We start from the raw sequence: 16,042 nt of genomic DNA, 5'->3' as shown, positions 1-16,042 counted from the left end.
CTGTACTAGAGCCTGGCTCGGGCCGGATTTTTCTGTCCGAGCCCGGCCCTCAACCGACAGAAAAGTTCTCAAATCCGACCCGAGCCCGAGATTAATTAAAATATTTGTGTCCGAGCCCGCCGGAAGCCCGAGACAGTGACCAACGCAAGACGGCGCACCCTAATCAGTAAATACACATTGGTGACAGCGCACCATTATCCACCATAATCCACCATAAAACATTTCCCCCTCTCATTTTCCACAACTTTCAGTTCTCCAGAAGCTATTTTTCTTTTTAATGTCCTCCATATCACTTCCAGCCAACTGAGCTCGGCTGCACTGATCGCACGTGTTTAATCTAAAGTTGTTCGAATGTTCGATATGCGTGTGTGCGCACCGAGCATGCACAGACCACAGATGCATGCTGCACGAATAGCCTACCAACATTTTCATTTATGCATATTCAATTATTTATGTTTATCACAAAAACTGACGTTTGCAATGAACTGAAACCAGCTGTCCTCTGGCTGTTTATAATTTTCACAATGTCTGCTTGCTTTCGAGCCCGACAAGACATTCCAATTTGTCCGAGTCCGGCCCGGCGGGTTCCGACTGGGCCCGTTGGGCTGCCATACTCTAAGCTGTACACAGTTTTAGCTTCAACAGTCACTGCTCCTCCCCATGTGGAGAAAAGGCATTGCAGCTCACTTCCTTGATTAAGGACATTACTACTTTGTTATGGCTGGGGGTGGTGTTACTTGGCTGAAAACTGGATAGGACCCTGCTGGCAACTGGCTGTACAGAGCCATCATTTTGAGTAGCTGCATCTATAAGAATATGCAGCTCCAAATAGTTCCCTCCAACTTAAATCCATTTCCAAACATCACAAGATGTTTCTCCCTGGTTCCCTTCCTTAGGAAGGCCTTGGACAGCCACCCTTCCACCGAGACAAATAAATAACTTCTTCAGAGCCAAGGAATTGGTTTCAGCAGCACACATTGTACAATGCCACTGTTTTATTTAAAAAGAGGTTCAGGCTGGCAAGTTAGACAGCTTCATGACAGCCGCCTCAGACGACAGCTTCCGTCGGATTGGCGGCGGCGGCGACCGCCACTGCTGCGGCAGCTTCCTCTGTCGGATTGGCGGCGGCGACCGCCACTGCAGCGGCAGCTTCTTCTGTCGGATTGGCGGCGGCGACCGCCACTGCAGCGGCAGCTTCTTCCGTCGGATTGGCGGCGGCGACCGCCACTGCTGCGGCGGCTTCTTCCGTCGGATTGGCGGCGACCGCCACTGCTGCGGCAGCTTCTTCCGTCGGATTGGCGGCGACCGCCACTGCTGCGGCAGCTTCTTCCGTCAGATTGGCGGCGGCGACCGCCACTGCTGCGGCAGCTTCTTCCGTCGGATTGGCGGCGGCGACCGCCACTGCTGCGGCAGCTTCTTCCGTCGGATTGGCGGCGGCGACCGCCACTGCTGCGGCAGCTTCTTCCGTCGGATTGGCGGCGGCGACCGCCACTGCTGCGGCAGCTTCTTCCGTCGGATTGGCGGCGGCGACCGCCACTGCTGCGGCAGCTTCTTCCGTCGGATTGGCGGCGGCGACCGCCACTGCTGCGGCAGCTTCTTCCGTCGGATTGGCGGCGGCGACCGCCACTGCTGCGGCAGCTTCCTCCGTCGGATTGGCGGCGGCGACCGCCACTGCTGCGGCAGCTTCCTCCGTCGGATTGGCGGCGACAGCCAGAGAAACATTCACTTCTCTTTTAGCCTTCAGATTTACTTGTGAGATGTCAGCTTGCTTATATTTCATGTTGCCAATGGATGCAGCAGCTTTAACTTCTTTGCTTTCCATTAAGACTGCAAAGAAGTTCAAAAGTGGATTAAGAAATATAGACAAGTTAGCCATAAACAGAAAATGCAAATACTTCAGACCTGCCCCAATATATGGCATTAAACTCAGTTTAGTTGCTTTCCTTGCAGTGTGACAAAGCTTTAAAGGGCTTTACCATATCCTGACACGTACTATACAACTATGCAGAAGTCAAGTAGACAGCAGCAGATTGAAACGGGTCACTGTTCAGACAGAAGTCTTCTGAAAACCATTTTCCAGTCGATGCTCAAACGCAGTTTATAAAGTTTCACCATCAAGGAAGACTCAAACTCAATGTGCATACCTTCTTTTGAGTTCTTCCCCAACATGGAATCCATTGGCTGGACAAGTTCAAGGGGTTTCCTTGAAGACAAGTCTATGACACAAAAGGCATTGAGTCACTATGAAAACCTACAGCTTTAAAACATTTCTTACAGCTGTCCTTACCGCTTTGCTTTTTCTGAACCTCACTGGCAGCTCCATGATTCATCCCAACTATTGGCCAACATGATCCTATGGAGAGAGCATATTTTGCACAAATGCTAATCGTGAGACAGAACAACAGACACAATCCAGTTTTAGGACTTAACACCAAAAAGAGCAGACAAAATGCAAAACCTTTGGCCAGCCAAGCCGTCAGCACAGAAATCAGCAGGACTCCAACAGCTCCCATTGTTCCAGTCAGCAAACAACATCCCAACCCACCTGTGAGGTTTAAATCAGCTCCTAGTGGAGGTGACAGAGCTGTTGCTCATCAGGTATAATTAGATTTAGAAGATTTAGAGCTCATTCAGATAATAGTGAATTAAAAATACCAAAAGTGGATTTAAATAGTAGTATTGAGGATTTTAATCTTTATATATGTAATGCTATTGTAGAAGTGGCTAGTCAAACTATAAGGATAAAAGGTGGGAAAAAGGAAAGGAAGTTGGTACCATGGTGGACAATAGAATGTACTGCAGCTATTGAAGAAACAAAATAAAGCCTTTAAAGTATTAAAAAGAAATCATAGCCCTCAGAATTTGAATGAATACAAAAAATTGCAAGCGAAGGTAAGAAGAACTGTTAAAAATGATTAAAAGAATGAAAGGAATTAAAAGAGTGAATGGATATCCAATATTAAATAATGGAGAAACAACAGCAGTGAAAAATAAAGATAAGGCAGAGATGTTGAGAAAAGTGTTTGTTAGAATTCATAGTTCTGAAAATATCAGTGTAGTAGGGCGAGAAAAGACAATTCTGGAAAATAAGGAGTTATTGGAGAAAATGGTCGAATCGAATGATTTATTGAATATGTCATTTACAAAAATGGAATTGAATAGGGCAGTTTAAAAATATAAATGATCAGCTCCAGGAAAGATCAGATTTGTTACGTAATGGTAAGTAATTTAAGTGAATTTTCTAAAAATATTTGATTGGAATTGAATTTGGGAGGAGGGAGAATTACCAAAAAGTTGGAAAGAAGCTGTGGTTATACCAATTAGAAAGCCAGGAAAAGATGAATCAAAACCAAAAATAAAAAATTATAGACCAAGAGCTTTAACATCCAATATATGTAAAATAATGGAGAGAATGATAAATGAAAGATTGTTATATTATATAGAAAGTAAAGGACTTATATCAAAGTATCAAAGTGGATTTAGGAGAGGGAGGAGTACAATGGATCCATTAATATGTCTAGAGAATTAAATAAGAAAGGCTCAAGTAAATAAAGAGAGTGTTGTAGCAGTATTTTTTTATATTGAAAGAGCGTATGATATGATGTGGAGAGAAGGGTTATTAGTTCAAATTAGAAGAATGGGTATAAATGGTTGTATGTTTAAATGGATTTAAAATAAAATAGAATGAAGAAAAATACAAGTGAGAATAGGGAAGGAATATTCTGAGAATTTTAACATAGAAAGCACAGTAAGTCTATTATTATTTTCTGTGATTGTCAATGATATGTTTAAGGCCTCTCACCAGAAGAGCACCTAAAAGATTTCTGAGGAGTGTGGACATAAATCCCGCCACATTTTACCTGGAAAGCAAGCCCTTTATAATTTGAGCTAATTTGCCTTCCACATTTGGGTATATACTGAAGAGATTGTAATAACCCCAACCCTAAATTTGACTTGTCCTAAGTGCAATTGCTTTTGTTTCGCCCAATTTTAAATCAAACAACCTCAAACATCCCTACATGAAACCACATTTAGATAATAATGATTCTATTTTTGTGAAAGGGGGATGAATTCATACCCTCTGTACACATAGCCTAGCTTTACATTAACCTGTTTTATTAATGTTTGCAGATGACTAAGACAGGGAAACCTGATGCTTACTGGAGGGACATCTGTGTAAAATGTGACCAGGGCCAATACCACTTCTCTACTGGCAAACGTCCAGGAGCCAAGAAGTGGAAAAGGGCCCTGGAGAAAATTGATGCTTGTCCCCTGCAGAACCACACAAAGGATCTGTTCGGGGGATGCCTTCTGTGCTCCTGTGGGTTCCACAAGGTAGGTGAAATGATTTACTAAGTCCTGATAAGCCACTGCAGCATGTGGATTTATTTATTGAACAATATATATCTGCACAATTCTGGAGAAAACTGTGAGTGTAGGATTCTGAGATGCATGTAGCATGGCCCTCTTTTTGTAACCCCCCCTGCGTTCAAGTATTTAAAACATTACAACAATATTACTGGGCATGTATTGTTGTAATGTTTTAAATACTTGAACGCAGTTTTTCTAGAGAAGATAATTGTTTTGTATATGTGATTATCGTCCATCGACTCTTTTGGGCTTTCACATGCGTACAACCAGCCGGTGAGTTACATGCTGTTTATAAAGTTGTTTTGTAACGTCCCCATGCCAGTAATGTGAGAACCATGCATTTGGTTTTGATGGTAAGGCTTGTGACTTTATTGTCGGATGGTTTATAAAGTGGTGTGACGTTTCTGCTGTGTGCAAGTTGTTGTTTTACGTGGAAGGGTTAGGGCTTGCCCCTAGCCACCACGTATTAGCCTCGCATGACATGCTGTGCGAACAGCGCGATCTCCACACAGGGAGCGCAGATTTGCACCTGTCTGTGTCCTACTATCAGTATTTGACAACCTCTAGCAATGGAAATGCGCTTCAAATGCCCCGGAGTTCCCCTTTAATGCTAAACCTGTTTGTCTTATCTGCAACAAATGCCTCGCGGTATGTAAAGATTTTAATTTGAGGCGTCATTTCAAGACTGCTCATGCTAACTTCGACACTACTTTCCCACCGGGCTCCGATGCACGGAGGGAGAACATATCGGGGCTCACATCATGTTATGAGCAAAGAAGTCGGATATTGTTTCAGACCTGCACGGATCAAGAGAGGGCAACAGCAGCATCTCTGCGAGTGGCATGGATACTGGGGAAAAAGAAAAAGCCGTTTACGGACTCGGAGACGGTCAAGGAGTGTATGCTGGCGTCAATTGAGGAGGCCGTAGCAGACGAGAAAACTCGAAAAAAACGTTCTCGACATAATAAAGCGAATTCCATTATCTGATACGACAAATATAAGGAGAGTGGAGTGCCTTGCATCGGACGTTTTTGAGACCCTTTTAGACAGATTGAGGAAGGCTGAGGTAATGTCGTTGGCCGTGGATGAGTCGACAGACAGCAGTGACATTGCACAGCTGTGCCTTTATGTGCGTTTTTTTGACGGCGAATGTTTTAGGGAGGATTTACTTGGACTAATTCTCATGGAGGGTCGTACTACAGGGGAGATTTTACTCTCCAAAATTACTGCATTTTTCGCTGAAAACAACTTGGATTTGGCACGCATCAATATGCTGCTGACAGACGGTGCGACCTCCATGGCGGGCAGAGAACAGGGGCTCGCTGTGCGAATGACAGCCGTGGCTCCTCAGCTGCGATCGCTGCATTGCCTCATCCACCAAAGCCTGCTGTGCGCTAAGCTCAGTGGAGAATTGAAACACTGCATGGACTCTGTGATGGCAATAATTAACTTTGTTCGGTGCCACTCTAGCTTACAGCACCGGCTTTTCCGACAGTTATTGAATGACATGTCATCAGAACACAGCGATTTACTCATTCACAATGACATTCGATGGCTGAGCAAGGGAAATGCATTAAAACGTTTCAATGGGCTACGAGAGGAAATACTGGTGTTTCTCCGGTCGTCGGGATCGTAAAAAGCTGCCAAGTTTCTGCCTGTAATGGAAAACGACGAATTCAATGCAACTGTTTGTTTTTTGAGTGACGTTTTCCATCACTTGAACCAACTCAACATGGAGTTGCAGGGCAGGGGAAAAACAGTCGTGGAACTTGCGGAGAGACTTAATGCTTTTCAAAGAAAGCTCTCGCTGTTCTCTGCTGACCTTTGCCCAGGGAAGATGCTCCACTTCCCCACACTGAGGAAATCTGGCCTGCAAATTGCGCAGCTGATGACGAACTTTATTGACTCTGAAAAACAACTTTGCCACGAGGTTTAATGATTTCAGCATCCCCAGTGAAGTGTTGCGATTTGTTAAGGACCCTTTCTGTGTTGATGTTGAGGCAGACTTTGCATCGAAAGCAAAGGAGGTGCTGTCTAGTGTGGATGAGGGGTCTTTACAGCTCAAACTTATTGACATCCAGTCAACAGATGAGTTGAGACAGTCATTCCAGCAGGCAGGCTTTGAAAAATTCTGGACCCATCCAGTCAACCAAGACAAATTTCCACACTCAAGGCGTCTTGCACTTTTCCTTTTGACAATGCTTGGCTCAACATACACATGTGAGTAATCATTCTCACACATGAATGCAATCAAAACACACAATCGCATACCACTTACTGACCAACATCTCCACCACTGTCTGCGCATTGCCCTGACCTCATACACACCCAACTTTACTTCTCTGGCGAAATCAAAAAAATACTCCAAGTAACAACACAACTAAGCATCTAGATATCGGAGTTTTATTAGTATGATTAGCACCTGGACCAGTGTTGTGGTCTTACTCCATAAACCACCTAACATTGCATGGAGAACAAACTATTGTACATGACAATTCTGTCAGAAATTAAATATACTTTGTAAATATTTAAATAAATAAAGGTTGAATGAATAAATTAATGAAAATAATTACATAAAACCTTAAATAAATGTGAAAAAATGTGCAAAAACAGAGGCATAGCCCATGGTAACACCTGAGAATTTCGTCAGGAATAAATGTAAACTGAAGACATTCTTTGAAAATACATAAATAAATTAAAACATTAAAAGAAATGTGTAAAATCAGTTTTCAATGTACAAATGGCAAAAAAAAATTATTATTAGCACCTGGACCATAGTGTTGTGGTCTTACTCCATAAACCACCTAACATTGCATGGAGAACAAACTATTGTACAGACAAGAAAAGGCACGAAATTGTAAATTCTTTGTAAATACATAAATAAATTAAAACATTAAAATAAATGTGCAAAATCAGTTGTCAATGTACAAACGCCAAAAGAACATTCAAATTTACCATGTTTAGATATTTTAGACCTTTTTTAACATGTTGAAGGTTGCCGATTTGGCTTTTTTAAGAAGCGCGTCACTGAAATGCTCTGTGTGACAAACGCTGCCATTTGAGGCAATCATGGCTTTTCTTGTAACAAGAGAGCTAAGCATCTTTGTGCTTAAGCTAGCACGATATTGTGTTTTGTTTTTAGTAACTAAGCTGAAGATCCTCTCACAGTCTGCATTACTGTGGAAAATCACACAGATCCCAAGCATAACTGTGGAGAGGTTATGAAAAAGTTTCTTCCCCCCCACTTCAATCAGCCCCAATTCTCTCTAAGCTTCATCAGCCCGTTTGGTAAGAACACCATCATCTAAAGGCAGTGGACTGAAATAGCCTAAACTCCTCCTCCACTTCATCCATTGTAATGCCATTTCCCAACAAGCAAGGGAACCTGTCTATGAAGTATGTCAGTGAGGAGAATTTGGCTTTTTGTCGTCTGCTTGTATCAGCCACTGAAGCATGACGTAGCACTTCGTCCCCATAGGGGAATTTATAGAGCATGTAATCAACGGCTGCTGTGAAATATTTCCTTACATCCCTAAAGAAAGCTCCAAGGGGTAAGCTAGCCTGACTCTTGATAAATGCCTGTGTGTCATATCCAATAGATAGCTCCTCATCAGCCAGCTGGTGTTCACTGGATTTGTACAGAGTGGGCTGACATCTTCTCCCTACTTCTTCCATCATTTCCACAACACACTTAGGTTTGCAGAAGGCCAACAACAATTTTTGTAACTGCAGCTCCAATGTCTGCAGCATGGTGGGCACACATGGTTCTTCTTTCTGCAGGGCCTGATTGGCTGTTTCAAACAAAGGTATAGCTCTTTTTAAAAAAAGAGCATACAACTTAGAATGTGGGTCAGTCAAGAATGCATACAGCCTCTGTGGTTTTGTGACCTCTGTTTTTTCTGTCATCTTTTCTTTCTCTGTTTTCTGTTTGGATAAGTCCTTCTTTTTGCCCATATCTTTTTGTTAAAAAACAAATCTGTTTAGGTCAAACACCTTGGGGACTTGAGCTGACTGCTGTGTAGTGCTAGACCCTGCCTGCAGCTTTTTAGGTGTAGACCCTGCCTGCAGCTGTGTAGTGCTAGACCCTGCCTGCAGCTTTTTAGGTGTAGACCCTGCCTGCAGCTGTGTAGTGCTAGACCCTGCCTGCAGCTTTTTAGGTGTAGACCCTGCCTGCAGCTGTGTAGTGCTAGACCCTGCCTGCAGCTTTTTAGGTATAGACCCTGCATGCAACTGTGTAGTGCTAGACCCTGCCTGCAGCTTTTTAGGTATAGACCCTGCATGCAGCTGTGTAGTGCTAGACCCTGCCTGCGGCTTTTTAGGTATAGACCCTGCATGCAGCTGTGTAGTGCTAGACCCTGCATGCAGCTTTTTAGGTATAGACCCTGCATGCAGCTGTGTAGTGCTAGACCCTGCCTGCGGCTTTTTAGGTATGGACCCTGCATGCAGCTGTGTAGTGCTAGACCCTGCATGCAGCTTTTTAGGTATAGACCCTGCATGCAGCTGTGTAGTGCTAGACCCTGCATGCAGCTGTGTAAGGCAAGGCAAGGCAAGGCATCTTTATTTATATAGCGCATTTCATACCACAGGCAACTCAATGTGCTTTACATAAAGACAAGGCATTTAAAAGAACAGCATAAAGCAGCATAAAAACAAGCAATTTAAAGAAAAAAAATAAAAAATAGAACAAAAATTAAAGCAATCAAAGAAGAGGGGAAAAAGAAAAATATAAACTCAACCATAAGCACACCGAAAGAGAAATGTTTTTAACCTGGATTTAAAAGTGCTTACAGTTGTGGCTGATTTCAGTTCTGCTGGTAGTTTGTTCCAGTTGTGTGCAGCATAACAGCTAAAAGCTGCTTCACCGTGTCTAGTTTGAACTCTGGGCTCCACTATCTGACCTGAGTCAGTAGATCTCAGAGCTCTGCTGGGTTTATACTCTGCTAACATGTCATTCATGTATTCTGGACCTAAACCATTCCGTGATTTGTAGATGAGCAGCAGAACTTTAAAATCTATTCTGTATCTGACCGGGAGCCAATGTAAAGACTTGAGAACTGGGGTGATGTGATGTGATCTCTTTGTTCTGGTTAAAACTCGGGCTGCAGCGTTCTGAATGAGCTGCAGCTGTTTGAGACTCTTTTGGGGGAGTCCAGTCAGAAGACCGTTACAGTAGTCAAGTCTGCTGGAGATGAAAGCATGAATCAGCTTCTCCTGATCTGTTTGGGACATGAAACCCTTAATTCTGGATATGTTCTTAAGTTGATAAAAGGCTGATTTGGTGACTGATTTGATATGATTGTTGAAGGTCAGGTCTGAGTCTATCAGCACCGAGGTTCCGGACTTGGTCATTAGTTTCTAGAGACAGTGACTCAAGATGTTTACTGACAGCAAACCTCTTCTCTTTGTTGCCAAACACAATGACCTCAGTTTTTTCTTGATTTAACTGAAGGAAATTTTGGTTCATCCACTTTTTGACTTGCTCCAAGCAGTCGCACAATGACTCTATAGGACTGCAGTCATCTGGAGACAGTGCGAGATATATCTGTGTGTCATCTGCATAGCTGTGGTAGTTGACTTTAGAGTTCTTCAGAATTTGACCCAGAGGCAGCATGTATAGGGTGAACAGAAGGGGTCCAAGAACTGACCCCTGAGGAACTCCACATGTCATAGCCACTCGATCAGATTGATAACTTCCAATGGTCACAAAATAACTCCGCTCCTCCAAGTAGGACCTAAACCATTCTAGGACTGTCCCGCTGAGTCCTGCCCAGGTTTCCAACCTGTTCAGCAGTATACTGTGATCCACAGTGTAAAATGCAGCACTGAGATCCAACAATACCAGAACTGACACCTTGCCTGAGTCAGTGTTCAACCTTATGTCATTTAACACTTTAATAAGAGCCGTTTCTGTACTGTGGTGAGGTCGGAAGCCTGACTGAAATTTGTCAAGGAGTCCACTGGAGTTCAAGAAGTTACCGAGTTGATTAAAAACCACTTTCTCAACAATCTTGGCTATAAAAGGAAGATTTGAGATGGGTCTGTAGTTGGTTAAAATGGAAGCATCCAATGTTGTCTTTTTTAGGAGTGGCTTGATGGCAGCAACTTTTAAGGGTTTAGGAAACGTGCCTGATTGAAGTGAGCAGTTTATTATTTGCTGCAAATCTGTTTGGACAGAGCTTAGAATAGTTTTAAAGAAGTCAGATGGCATTGTGTCAAACAGGATGTCGATGGTTTAACATTGCTGGACTGTTTCTTCTATGGTTTTTTGGTCAACTGTATTGAATTCTGACATCATAGTTAATTGATTCCTAGGTGGTTTTAAGGTTTGCGTCATTTTATTATTTTGCTGATTTATGTTGATATTTAGCCTTATAGATTTGATTTTTTCATTGAAAAAACAAGCAAATTCATTGCATTTTTCTGTGGAACAGAGTTCTGAAACTATCTGTTTTGGGGGGGTTGTCAGCTTATTAACTATAGCAAACAGAGCACGAGTGTTGTTGATGTTCTTATTAATCATTTCAGATAAGTGTTGCTGTCTAGCCCGGAGTAACCCGTGGTTAAAATTACAAAGACTTTGTTTGTAGAGGTCATGGTGAATTTGAAGTTTAGTTTTTCTCCATTTACGCTCTGCTTTCCTGCATTCTGTTTTCAAGGCCTTTATCATCATAGTGTTCCTCCATGGTGTTCGCTTTCTGCTCAAGATCATCTTATTTTTAACAGGTGCAACAGTATCCATGACATTTGAGATTTTCAAGTTAAAGTTATCTAAGAGTTCATCAACTGTCTCTGCACTCGCAGTTGATGACATAGCTATAACTTCCATAAACTTAGCACTGGTATTCTCATTTATGTACCTTTTTCTAACAGACACACGGGTTAACTGAATGTTTGGAGTTAACTGTAAGTCAGAGAACACACAGAAATTATCAGAGAGCGCCAAGTCCTTGATATCAACAGAAGAAATGTCAACACCTTTAGAGATAACCAGATCCAGTGTGTGGCCTCGAGTGTGTGTGGGTCCATTCACATGTTGAAGGAGGCCAAAAGTGTCGAGTAGAGAGCAGAGTTCCTTGGCATTAGTGTCCATGTTATTGTCCATGTGAATGTTAAAATCCCCTGTTATGATGAAAAAGTTATAGTCAGGGCAGATAACTGACAGCAGTTCAGCAAACTCATCAAAGAAAGTTCCTGGGTATCTTGGTGGTCTATAAATGATTAGGAAGATAACTTTTGGATCCCCCTTTACTAAAAAACAGAGATATTCAAACGAGCTAAAATCACCAAGTAAAATTTCTTTGCACTGAAAGACTGATTTAAAAATGGCAGCAACTCCCCCGCCCTTCTTACCACTTCGACACTTATTGATAAAACTGAAATTTGTTGGTGCGGCCTCATTGAGAATGGTATCACAGCTACATTCAGTCAGCCATGTTTCACTAAGAAATAAAAAGTCTAGATTATAGGTCATGATCATGTCATTTACTAAGAGGGATTTGTTGGCTAGTGATCTGATATTGAGTAGGGCTAATCTCGTGGAGACAACAGGTGATACTGGTGTGTTTCGGGGTTGACACACTATATTCAATAGATTGGTAGATTTAACTGAACCTTTTTTATTTCTCACCAGTTTGACCACTTTTCTGTTACCTGTCATCACAGGGATTGAAAAGGCTGTCTGAACTCCATAGGGCCCTGACTTTATCTGGGGAAGAGCATTCTTGATATCAGTATTACAGCCTGGACCCGGCACATATCAGTCAGACTCACAGATATTATGATTCAGAGGAGGTGGGGGGGGCTTGGTCACTTCTGTTTGAGGGTTGTTTCCAACGTGATGGACGTGGTGGAATAGGAGGGGCTGGATGAGGTGGGATGTTAGGGGGGAAGAATATGGGATTTTGGCGTGGTGTCAATTGTATTCCAATATTGAGAAAGCTCTTCATCCTGTCCGGGAAATCCAGAAGTGAGGAGTCCAGACTGAGTGGAGAGTGCTGGGGGCTGGGTGGGGTCCGGGGGGGGGCGAAGGCTGGGGGTTTCCCACTGGGGCTGGGGGAGACTCCGCCTGTCGGACTGCCGGGGCTGGTGAAGACTCCTTATCTTGGGGTGAGGATGATGACGTTGCAGGTTCTTTCTGGATCTGCTGTCCTCCATGGTCAGTCCTTGTTTCAGCGCCCTCACCAGAGCATTGTCCTATCTGTCGTTTTGGATCGTTTTGTCCTGTCTCGTCCTTGATAGGGGCTGCTGGTGTGTGACGCAGAGAGTAAAAAATGTTGGAGCTTAGCAACTGTACTCCTGACTTGTTAAGGTGAAATCCATCTGCCTTAAAAAGGTGCCTGCGTCCCCAAAAGATGTTGAAATTGTCAATAAAGTTCATTGAATGAGCAGCACACATGTCTTTGAGCCATCTGTTTAGCATCATCAGTCTGCTGAATCTCTCATCTCCTTTCCAAACTGTTGGTAGAGGTCCACTGAAAAACACCTCTGTACTGGTGCATCGAACTTTGTTTACCAGGGGCCCGTTGCATAAAAGTAGGATTTAGACATCCGGGATGAGTTACTTAGCCAGGTTCAAGGAATCCAAAACATGGGTGCCCAGGCTTAGTTGGTTGCACAAAGGCCAATCCAGGATGAGCAGACACGGATTCATTAAGCCAGGTGAAACCGATCCCAGATAAGTACTGCACACGGCTTTCTTAAATAGACCCCACGATCGATCATAGATTCACTGATTCACCATGGCAACAAGGGCGGCGTATTCTCCCCAGCGGAGCAATAATTATTAATGGAAGCATATGAAGAGGTGACGGAGAAAATAAAACAAAAAGGAAATACTGCCACAGTTAAAAAACAAAGGGAGCAAGCGTGGCAAACCATTGCTGACCGCCCGAATGCGTAAGTAGTGCACAAATACACACTCACCACTCCACTGAAACTATCACAATTAGGCAGTGTTCGAACTACGGGGGGACTCGGGGGATCCGAGACCCCCTGAAACTGACACGAGACCCCCCCCGAAAACATGATTTGGGAAATGTTGGGGGGTCTCTAAAATATTGGCAAAATGTGATTTCCCCATATGAGTTATGATTGCAGACGCGATGCGTGTGGAGGTGTGGAGCCTGTGTGCGTAATTGGCATAAAGCTGTGCTGTCCGCCGCGTATGATTCTGTATAGCTTCTCATGTGTTTTCGAGATCCGCGCTCTGAGTCAAGCGCAAGCAAGCAACCAAAATGGACATGGCAGCAACTTTTTATTAAGAATGTGCCTGCCCACACATTGCCTGTACTGTTTTAGCAGTGAAAAAAAAAACGCAATTAAAGGACTTGCAAGCATCTTCATCTCCTTCCCTGGGCATAGAAGACTCTGTGACATCAAGGAGGAGTTCTATAGGATTGCAGGTAAGAATTTTTTATTTTTTTAAATTACAGTTACAATTACAATGTTAACATTCAGAGTAAGATACTCATTGCATCGTATTACAGGTTTCCCCAATGTCATTGGTGCAGTGGACTGCACACACATCAAAATAAAATCCCCCTCAGGTGGCCATGAGGGGGATTTTGTGAACAGGAAAAACTTCCACAGCATCAATGTACAGGTGAACATGACTTTTGATAAAGTAAATTAATGAACACTGTACATTGCCTGTGATGTGCATTAATTGGTTTAACATCTTATCATTTCAGATGGTCTGCAATGCTGACTATTTGATCAGTAATGTTGTGGCAAAGTGGCCCGGCTCGGTCCACGACTCCCGAGTGTTTCTGAACTCAGAGATCTATCGGCGCCTATCACAAGGTGAGCCACAGAACCTCTATTGATAACCACTTTTAACATCATGGCTGTGTTAAGACTGTCACTACTTATGAGGTTGTGATGGTAACATTTTGTATTCACAGGTGAATTCCTGGGTGTATTGCTGGGTGACAGAGGGTATGCCTGCCAGCCTTTTCTGCTCACTCCATTTGCAGACCCTCTGGAGGCACAACTGGCATACAACCATGCCCATGCCAGAACAAGGGCCCGGATAGAAATGACATTTGGCCGACTGAAGGCACGTTTTCAGTGTCTGAACCACCTGAGAGTCAGCCCAGACAGGGCATGTGATATCATTGTGGCCTGTGCTGTCCTCCACAATGTGGCCTGCCTGAGAAAGGAGAGGGCCCCCAGAGTGCCAGCTCTCATAGACTGGGACAATCCTGCCATCTTCCCGGATGACGACTGTGGTCAGAGACCAATATGTGTTCAATTATTTTAATTAATATTGCATGTTGATTTACATTACATTACATTACGGTCATTTTGCAGACGCTTTTAACCAAAGCGACTTACAATAAGTGCGTTCAACATCGGTAGGCAAAAGAACTTCAGGTCACAAGAAATCATAAGTGCATTTCCTTCTAATACCAAACAGCTAAGAGCAAAACTAGTGCTAGAGTAAGTGCGATAACCAACCAGCCTCTCACCAACTGCACACCAGTCACAGCGGGGTGGGGATGCAAACCCTGGTTCGGGTAGGGGGTAATGAAAATATAGAGGGTGCCAGTGGTGGAGGAAACAATAAGTGCGTAAGGAACTAGGACGGCGCAGATGCTGTCCTAAGAGGGCGGATCAGGGTAGTTTTTCCTGAAGAGGTGGGTTTTCAGCATTTAAGTTGGGCCTGCAATGGCAGAGGAATTTTTGTTAGGTTTTTGTGCAAATTTGAATTTCCCCCATTGGGGGATGAATAAAGTATTTTTCTTTTCTATTCTATTCTAAACATAGATGAGAGAGACCCTTGAACAGGTACATACATGAACTTATCATTGACCGGAACTTGCCTATACGTGCCTGTTATTCTATCTCTTCTTACATCAAAACGGACACCCAGAACATGCTCTACAGGTTCTACTATATTCCATAAATGTCTCATCCTTTTAGGGTTCTCTCAACTCTATCCAAAGTTTCTCTAGATGCATCAGAATACAAAATAACAACAGCTTCCTTTGTGTGAGCATGGATGTCATTAAGCAGTTCCTCCAGTGAGCCAACTAAACACTGCACAGTACTCTCTGGAACACCTGAGGCTTGAACCTGAGCAATAACAGAGCTGCACATGTCCAGTATATTCTTCTTTTCAACTTGAACCGGTGTAGTGACCGTCACAGGAGGATCCACATTCACTGGTGTGGAAGGTCCAGCTACAGGCTCAAATTCAAAACTGCTGACGGGATCTGGATCAACACAGTCTTTATGTGCTCGAGATAGGTGACGTTGGTAAGCAGAATATGTACAAAAAACAAATGAACAACCAGGCTCTCCACAGTTCAAGCGCAGAGACCTTCCCGGATACAATCCATGCTCAAACTTCAAATGTCTAAATAACATTGAACAACTGGTGTGGTGTACCTTGCAAATGTAACGTGTGCATTTCTGGTCAAAATGTACCGGTCTTCAAACTTCACAGTGAAGAAGCTCCGCTCTGATTTCTTTTAGCCGAGGACGCTCTTTCACTTTGCCGACGTCGATGCCATACACGGTGGTTTGGATGAAGATGAAGAAGCTGGACAGCGGATCATCATACGACACGGCAAAAGCATAATGCGCCTTGAAGAGCTCATCAAAGGCAGCAACTGGGGTCTGCATCCTGCAGGGAATGGCCTTCTGGTCCAGGATGATGTAGAAATCC

At 43.5% G+C, this 16,042-nt stretch overlaps 1 long non-coding RNA gene across 1 annotated transcript; it reads left to right on the top strand.

The window, feature by feature from the left end:
- The first annotated feature begins 13,291 nt into the window (after positions 1 to 13,291).
- On the top strand, positions 13,292 to 14,144 carry LOC142385844 (uncharacterized). Its single transcript, XR_012770241.1, has 3 exons — positions 13,292 to 13,772; positions 13,857 to 13,972; positions 14,061 to 14,144. It is a non-coding gene; the product is annotated as an uncharacterized LOC142385844 (long non-coding RNA).
- Positions 14,145 to 16,042: the final 1,898 nt, after the last annotated feature.

Source organism: Odontesthes bonariensis, chromosome 8, assembly GCF_027942865.1.
Source record: "Odontesthes bonariensis isolate fOdoBon6 chromosome 8, fOdoBon6.hap1, whole genome shotgun sequence".
In the NCBI taxonomy this organism is placed as follows: Eukaryota; Metazoa; Chordata; class Actinopteri; order Atheriniformes; family Atherinopsidae; genus Odontesthes; species Odontesthes bonariensis.
Note: the sequence above shows the minus strand (reverse complement) of the source record. Positions and strands in the feature narration are given on the sequence as shown.